Consider the following 8703-nt stretch of genomic DNA (forward strand, 5'->3'; position numbering starts at 1 on the left):
TCATGCTTTAAAAAAGGGGGAGATAGATAGGGACAGTGTAGCCCAAGTGTGAAATGCTTGAACAAGTTCAGTGTTGGTTCTCAGAAAAAGGACTTTGGCTTGTGTTGAAACGGGGTTGCAGTGCATTGTATGTTATGAAAGGGTTAATATCTTGGCACCACTGGTTGACTGTGAGGGGACCAATCAGTAAGCTGAATGGAATAGTTGGCGCGCACTAGTTCCGCATTCCAATGTCCATGTTTTCCAGCTTTCTTTGCTTCTGCACGGGCCTGCATGCTACTCAGAGAAATAGCAAGGACCCTTTTTGTGTCAATTGCGTGGAAAGAGTAAAATATTATGTTTTAAAATACAGTTAGCTTATTTTGTTTGTGTCGAGAGGTAATTGACTCGTATGTTGTTATGTTTAAGCATTGTAGAACGGGGCGCATAACCAAAGCACCCGCCGACCAGCTGACGTAGAAGGAAAATAAAAGTGTGATAACTACTCAATGGTCAGGTTTTTTTTTTTTGTAGGAAAAAAGAAACAAAAGAAACCTCTCTCATCTGTCTGGAGTTCTTCCTGGAAGAAGTTGGATCGGAGATACTCGGTGGATGCTGGGGTGGCGAGCCAGGCGAACGCTTCAAGAGGAACTGGTTGTGAGAAGGACTTTTGGGATCCAGTTTTAACTACGGAGTTGGCAGGATCTCTGAGGCAATCTAAAGGGCCCCAACGATCTGACACTTATTTTGAGGGAAGGGTTTCATTTCATTTTGTTATTTATTTAGTGCGCACTTTACCTCATTTGTTTTTTATTTATTTAGGCCAAATTTATGGCCAAATCAGGATTCTCTCTACTTAACGTCACCACTCTTTTCTCGGAATGTACTCTTGACAGATGTACCTTCAGTGAATTAAAAGAACTGAATGTACACAGTTTGGTTAATCACATCAACTGTTTGTCCCATTAAAAGCTGTATCCATCCAACCAGGATTCAGGTGGAGGTTACAACAGGGACAGCCATGCTAGGCAAAGTGTTTACAGCATATGGATTTTCAAACTATTCCAACATTTTTGTGTTAACCGTACAATATGGGCTTGCCACAATGCAAGAGAAAAACTTAAGAACTAAAAGAGGTCAGTTTCCAAAACCACAACTTCCATTTCAGCACAGCTGTATGGACTTCATAAAATTAAACAAGTGTGAGGGAAAGAAATTCTGCCTGGTAATAATAGACATATCGAAGTGCTTCCCACAACTCATAACCCCCAGAAATGGAATACTTGAAAATTATATAGTGACAATGGAATCCAAGTTGTACACTGTGCAATACCATTGTTAGTCCAAAACTTTACACATAGACCTGACCCACGCATATCATCCACAACCTGCAAGGTTAGTGGGAAGAGAGTGGCACGCTTAAAGCACAATTGAGAAAAACAGGGGAAGAAATTGGAAAAAAAATAGGATTTATTGTCTACCATTAGTACGCCTGCACATGTTTGTAACTCCCACAGCTTTGACCTTTTGAATTAATATATGGCAGACCTTACATTATTTCACAATTAAAACCTTTCCAGTGTCCAGATGAAGAGGGTGAACAAGCCTTGGAAGAGTATATGACATAAAATGCTAACATACAAGAAGTTGTTTGTGCTAGTTCTATTCCAGGAGGACCAGTGGAGCTGCAAATCAAAACTATGAAATCTGGAGAGGGGGTGCTACTAAAGGTGATTAAAATTAACCTCTAGAGTCCCTGCGTCCTCATATGAGGACCGCACAGCTTGGGTTTCCAAAGCTCAGGACTCTAGAGGTTAATACCGTGCATTTAGAGGGTTAAAATCCTGAGAATGATTGAATGTTTGGTAGTTTTGAGCAAGCAAGAAGTCAAGGGATTAATAAAAAAAAAGCAGAAAAAAATATTGATGTATGATGATTTTATAACAATTTTTGTATATGTACATTTTTGGCCACAAGGGTGTTAGGGGGGTTATGTGGTGGCAATTTTTATAATAGCACCCCAAAATGCATTAAAAGAGTGTTTAAATGCCATTTAAGAGTAAACGGCACTGGATTTCAAAAATATTACTAAAAAGAAACTTTCCTTCCAAATTTCATGTCATAAGCTTCAACACAGCCAAAATGATCGCCAAAAACAAAAAAAAAAAGGAAAATTGACAAAAATGGACATTTTTGCCTAAGGAGGGTGGAAGGGTTAAAAAGCTGAACATTTTAATACCTGAATAGTTATTCTAGCTGAAAGTATGCTGAAAAATTAGGTGACATAAAACGGATGGAAGAACCCAGAATAATAAAAAATAAATGCCAGCATAACTTAGTCTGGATGCTTCACAGCATCCACAAAAATATTTGGGCTCTCTGCAGGTATCCATGATGCTAACAGTGAATGCCCCATAGTACTAGCTTAAATAGCTTTTTTAATGTTGAAAAGGATATAAAACTGGCTATTAGAGAGCAGGAATAAAAACACAGGATGAATTGTGACCCTCTATATCCATCTCCAAGTACCTCATATACTGCATACAGATATGTGGTCTGATTACATGCTATATGGAATATAAAACAAAATGTGAAATGAAACATGAAATACTTCTCTGAAAATGCTATATGCTGTCATATTAAAAAGATAGGTGTGGAGGTGGATATATGTCTTTAGTGAGGTTTTACCAACTCATGTCAACAGTGTCTTGCTAACTCCCTCAGTGCCCAAGGACACACACACACATACATCTTACATACTGCGGTGCTGTGACAAGGTGTCTACTCTTACACTAGTCGCATTTTCCTTTACTTGCATTCCTTGTGGCGGTACGCAAAACATATGGACACATGGTGTGTGCAGGTATGTTCTGCTGATACACAAATCACACAAGCTAGTGTAGCCGGATCAAGTAATAAAATTACAGTCTCCTAAGGGGAGTAACTGAAACTCTCCCTGGTGCAGTAAGGTGTTGTTTAGTAGGTGCCCAGCGGGTGTCGCTATGATAGTTGTATACATGCAGTGCTCACCCACAGCTGTATGAGGGCGCATCTGTTGTGACGTCATCACTGTGTGACAGGCGAGTGTCCCGTGGGAAAAAAAGAGAAACAGAGACCGAGAAGGAGAAAAAGAGAAAAACGCAGGGAAATACAAAGCTCCGTGACGGCGTAAGTGTCTGACAGAAATTATATGACGTCTGTATGGGTTACAGGTTGTATTTCTGTGTTTGACAACATTGTGAATTTGGCTTGTTCAGAGGGGAGACAACACTGTCTACGAGTTCGGGGTATTTACTCCAGCCTGAACAGGAATTCCGGCATCTTGAAGTGAGTTTGAGTTGCTTCTAATGTGAAGTCTGAATATATTGTATCTGGAAAGTTATCTATGGATATAGTTGTACCAGATTGTGGATGGATAATTTTGAGTGTATATTCAGTCGTGTCTATTTTGTGCTGTTAGGAATAAGTCCACTACTGTTGTCTTGTTTTTTTGTTCGACATATAAAAAAAAAGGGGACTGACTATTTTTATTTAAACCCTTCTGTTAAATAAAAAAACAACTTCAACCAAAATTAATGCTGTCCTGTTATTTGATAACAAGGGCAGTCGGGAAATAGGACCCACATTTGTTTTGGAGCTGCAGGTGTTGGTGCGAAAACCATACACCTGGCCATACAGTACCACATCCCAGCCCCAACACTAGTGACCATTAACAGCTAAATGCATGTCCTGCTCTCTGGGGAAAACTGTCTTGCCATAAAATGTACTTCACTGACCTGAAAGCATCTTCTTCATAATAATTAGAACAGCTAGTTTATAAGTGGCCTTGCCCTACAAACCAAAAAAATAAAAAAAATAAAAAGCTGTTGTGTTTGAATGTAATTTGAATATGTTCTCAAACAAAAGACCAGATAGTTTTTTTTTCTAAAAAGTGGGAACTCTTACATTTCCTTGTTTATTCTTTTGAAGTGAAGAGAGTATGTGATGGCTTTTTATTCTTTGAGAGCTGCATGCTCTATGACTATAGATTTTGGTTATAATGTCTGCAGAGTGTACTTCTGGGTACATCTACAAACACTTTGCATACGTGTTTTTTGTGTATGTTGTTTGTTCTTGGGTGTGTATATGTGTGTATTTATGTGTCAGTTTATCCCTTGTCATTCCACTGTGTGGGAGAAAAACATTGCTTTTAAAACTTGTTGGGTGCTCTAAATAATAACTGAATTAAATTTGCAAGTAGACAGAGCCTTTATTTTCCATTACGCCATGAGTCTAAGTCAGGAATCATGTGGCTTTTCACAAATACAAAAATCCTGCACTCCTGCTCAGTAAAATCCTTCTTAATAGGTATTATGTTTCAAAATGGGAAAAAAAAAAATCTTAGGCCAATTTTTGCCCATAACCATTTTGCATGTTGAAGCAGAATGACAGGGTTTTGAAAGATTGGTTGCATTTGGTATCGAAACACCACCACTCCATTATCTCCCAAATATCTTATGTTTATTGTCTCAGTTAGCTGGGTTGTTGTAGTCTGGGGACCTGGCAGGTACTTGGCTGGACTGGGTAGTGGCCCCGCCAAGGTCAAGCACATTGGATTTATGCAAAAAACATCATGGTTAGTTTTAGGCAGAAAAACATATGTATGTGATTAGATTCAGGGAAAAAGACTGTGGGTTGGGTAAAAAAAACTCACCTATTAATAAACCCATAGCATCACACGTGATGTTTCTTTGACACATCCATCTACCCTAATCACCTCCTCCCAAAAATTTTCCCCATTGTATATTTGAAAACTTCAACTGCCATTGAACATAATCTGTGGTCTTGCAGCATACTGGGTGTTTTATGTCTGTTGCACAGTTCATTGAAACTACAGTATATGATACCTACAGCATATCAAGTAAAATGGCCAACGTAAAAGTGTCTTTTTTTATGGATCTACTATATCAAATTGTTGCTGTCCTGTAAAAACCATGTATTTAAATATCAGCTTTTTGTGAGAAAAACAGTTTTCACCCTTGTGAAAACATTTTTACACTAACCAAATAATGGTTTTTAAATAATGTAAAAAGTAGGAGAATTTTGTCAACCCATAAACAAACAATCCCTCAGTTCATCTGAAACATTCAAAGTGACCACCTATGGAGATACATAATTTTGAATGGAGAGCAACATGTATTTCTGATATTACAAACATGCTATTCTAATGCTTTAAAATTTAACTGGAAATTGGTGAGGTTGTTCCTGTAACAGAAAAACCACTCAGGGAGATCATGCAGGTATTTATATCAAACACCAATTCTGATGATTTCACTGATAAACTAGCCCTCATCCAGAAACAAAATCAAAAAACGCCTGGTTAGAATGACAACTTGCACACTCCCAGCTCTCAGTGGCACATTGTGCCTGATTCCTCCTTTGTTTCGTATTGATTCAAATATGCCATTATTTGCCAGCTGCAATAAACTTTACACACTGTTAATTCATTCTGTCATATTTGTCTTTTTAACACAGTGATGAAATGTTATCAATATATAGATTACTGCTGCAGTAGTTTTGAACTGTTTGCTTAATAGGTTAGATTAGAGATATGTGTCCCAAATTGAAATATCTAAACTGCAAATCACTGGCCTACCCTGTGTTTTCCATGAAGCCTGTGGTATTTGCATTTTAATTGGTTGGTGGTGCTAATGATAAAAGACTGCAATTTAACAGCTAAATATTACCAGGAACCCAGGCAAAGCAATTAGTATTCTCTAAATGTCACGTCTTTGTGTCTGGATGCATAATACACAAAATTTATTAGTCACTCTGTGGTCTCACAGAGATACTGTTAGACAATGTAAGCACACCTTTGGTACCTGTAATCTAACACAGCTCCCTCAGTTGTGGAGGCATATCACTTCAAGCAAAAACCAACAATCCCAAATGTGTTTGTTTCCACATACAAATATTCCCACAGGGAGTGTGATGAGTGTATAAGTGCTGTCTTTTCTTTACTTATCTAGAACGTTCTACTGCACACTCACCTTAAATACTGTAGATAGGCAGAAGTGCAGTAGTGGCAGCAGTTCCATAAAAGATAGGGTTATTTACAAAAAGAATACCATTCCAAATGCTAGATATACATATGCATTATCTACTTGCAAAATATCAGAATTAACAGAACAGTAAACAATTTTTAAAAACCTATGAAGACTCTTCTTGATTTTACTCAGGATTTACTCATGGATGCATTTAATGCTATGGGAAAAGAAATAACCTATTTTAAATGCAACAGTCATAATTACAAACAGTAGGGTCAGATGACTGACTTCAAGCTTTTATTGGATCAAACTTGAGTTCCTGTCTTTGCCTCTCAGCAAATTTTTTGTTCTTAAATGGGAAATTACTGTAAATATCAAAGAAGGCAGAGAGAGAAAAAATGAAAAACAAAGTGCCTTAAAATGGTAGTAGAACATAATACAGGTGGTTCCAGTTCACCTGACAATGTCATATTGAGTGAAAATCTTCATTGTGTTACCTTCTGATGGTGTTAAGGGTCTATTAATAGCTCATTTACTGCCATTCTAACTCTTAAAGGAGAGGTAAACAAGATCAGTGTCGTAAGTTTAAATAACAAACCCAGTCATCCCAAAGATAATTACACAGAGATCAATGAGCAAAGGATGACCCAGAAACGATAAATAAATGGGCATCACCAATCAATATTTCACGGTTACTCACAGACACACATTCATGTACGCAGGCTTGCACATTTGTATGCATCATCCCTGCCAAGGAACAAGTGGCTAATCTGTAAACTAAAAATCTTCTACTTTTCTTAAACAGAACATGAGGTCAAAATTACATTTGAATGGCCTTTCTCTCTTATTAGTGTCATGGCGTCTTTGAATGCATGAGGAAAAAATATGAAGCTTTCAACCCTTCTCATTCCTATGCCATTTTGCCTGATGTGATAAAGGCTTCTTGTTGATGCAACCACAGCCTTTTCCTCATATACATTTGTATTATGCATTAGACTAAAGAACAATCTATGTCTAATGGTTGATCGTTTTAGACCTAGCAGAAAAAGATTCTTACATGAATAGCTACTACAGTTAACAATATTTTTATAGTTATACAATACAGGAATGGATTTAGACCACTGACTATTTAAACAATGGAGCATCATCACTTCTCTCCACTGCAAAAATCAAGTTAAAATATCACGACTACAGCAGCTGCCATCTTGCTGTTTTCAACCAGATTCTGTGCAGTAGTGACGAGAAGTGAAGTGACAGCATTAGACCACCAATCAAAGCGGATCAAATAAGTTAATTAAAACAAACTTACCAGAAAAAAAATAACCAATTGCATGCACATCAGCATCATAATATCTAGCAGAAACCACAGAAATGACCTCTGGGGAAAATGTATTTGATTTGTATTTTGCGTTTTTAGTTTGGCTCATGTCCTATCCACTCACATGGAGGGAACAGGATTTATGACTTATTCTGTAACCAGCTGTAGTGGAAAGGTGAAATTCATACATATGCTATTTGCTCAGTATGCCCAATATTCATATAATCTATGTATTTGTGCTGTATAACCTTGTTTCATTTTCCTCTTGGACAGTTCTACAGTTCTCCCAAACAGTTCTGCCTCCCAGACACTCCACACAGGTTTAGTCTCTACACACACACACCTTCACACACATACACACGTCATACACACACAGACCCAGTCTCTATTGACACACACATAGCCTGTTACCTACACAACCCAACTGTCTGGCCCCAACTGCCTATCTAGAAGATACCTATGAAGGTCACACATTTCTGACTGGCTAGTGGGGTGATAGTTGACTGATGTTATACAAAACCTGACTTCTCGCCTTTGTCACTCACTGACTCTTTGCACTGAGTTTGTGATCTCTTGATCAAGATACTGGTACTGTCTTATGCTATTGTCTGATTTATTTAATAAATTACAGAAAGACTACCTGAGAACCTCTTATTGATTTCCATGACACCAGCTACCAGGGGGTGATCATGTTGCGGTGGCTTCACTTCTGGGACCAGTCAGCCTGTCCATTGTTTTAATAGCCAATGATTTAGACAAACCAGGCAATTCAATTCAAGTGTCATTCATTGGAAAACTGTTTGTTCAGTTGTTACAGATATGCTTGCAGGTGTCATGATTTGGTTCCGCTGCTTCCTGTCGTGCTTTTATTTTGACATTTCTTCCTGTTTTTGTTTTACCACAGTTTCAGTCTTTTTACTCTAATCATCACTCACATTAGTTTCACCTGCTTCGTATTGTTTGCACCTGTTTTCACCCTATTTAGGCAGTGTCCTCCCACCAGGATGCTGCCAGATTGTTCTAGACTCCAGGACTGACTCTCCAGCATTTTTTGGTTTTGGTATTTCCTGTTTTTGACCCGGATCATGTACTGTGACAATTATGTTCTGCCTTACCCTCTTCGGACTGCCTACCATGTATGAGTTATCGAATTTCCCTTTGGACAACGCATTTTGGATTCCTTTGATGTATGTGTTTGCTGGCTCTGATCTTGGACTGTTGTACCGACCTGTAAGTGCAATTTGTGTTACACCGTGTCTTCTTGTTTTTGTTCAGCGTTAGTGCTCTTATTAAAGAGACGGTTTTGTTGCACATATCCTTGTCTGGCTATTTAATTGAGCTCACCCACGACATGTTCGGCAGCATCATGCACCGATCCTG

General features: G+C 38.2%; 1 long non-coding RNA gene across 1 annotated transcript; it reads left to right on the top strand.

Annotated features, from left to right (window-relative positions):
* Positions 1–2886: 2886 nt before the first annotated feature.
* Positions 2887–3710, top strand: LOC109974374 (uncharacterized). The gene is made up of 3 exons (XR_002276960.1): positions 2887–3147; positions 3237–3306; positions 3581–3710. It is a non-coding gene; the product is annotated as an uncharacterized LOC109974374 (long non-coding RNA).
* The last annotated feature ends 4993 nt before the right edge of the window (positions 3711–8703 follow it).

This window comes from Monopterus albus, unplaced genomic scaffold (genome assembly GCF_001952655.1).
Source record: "Monopterus albus unplaced genomic scaffold, M_albus_1.0 scaffold329.1, whole genome shotgun sequence".
Classification (NCBI taxonomy): Eukaryota; Metazoa; Chordata; class Actinopteri; order Synbranchiformes; family Synbranchidae; genus Monopterus; species Monopterus albus.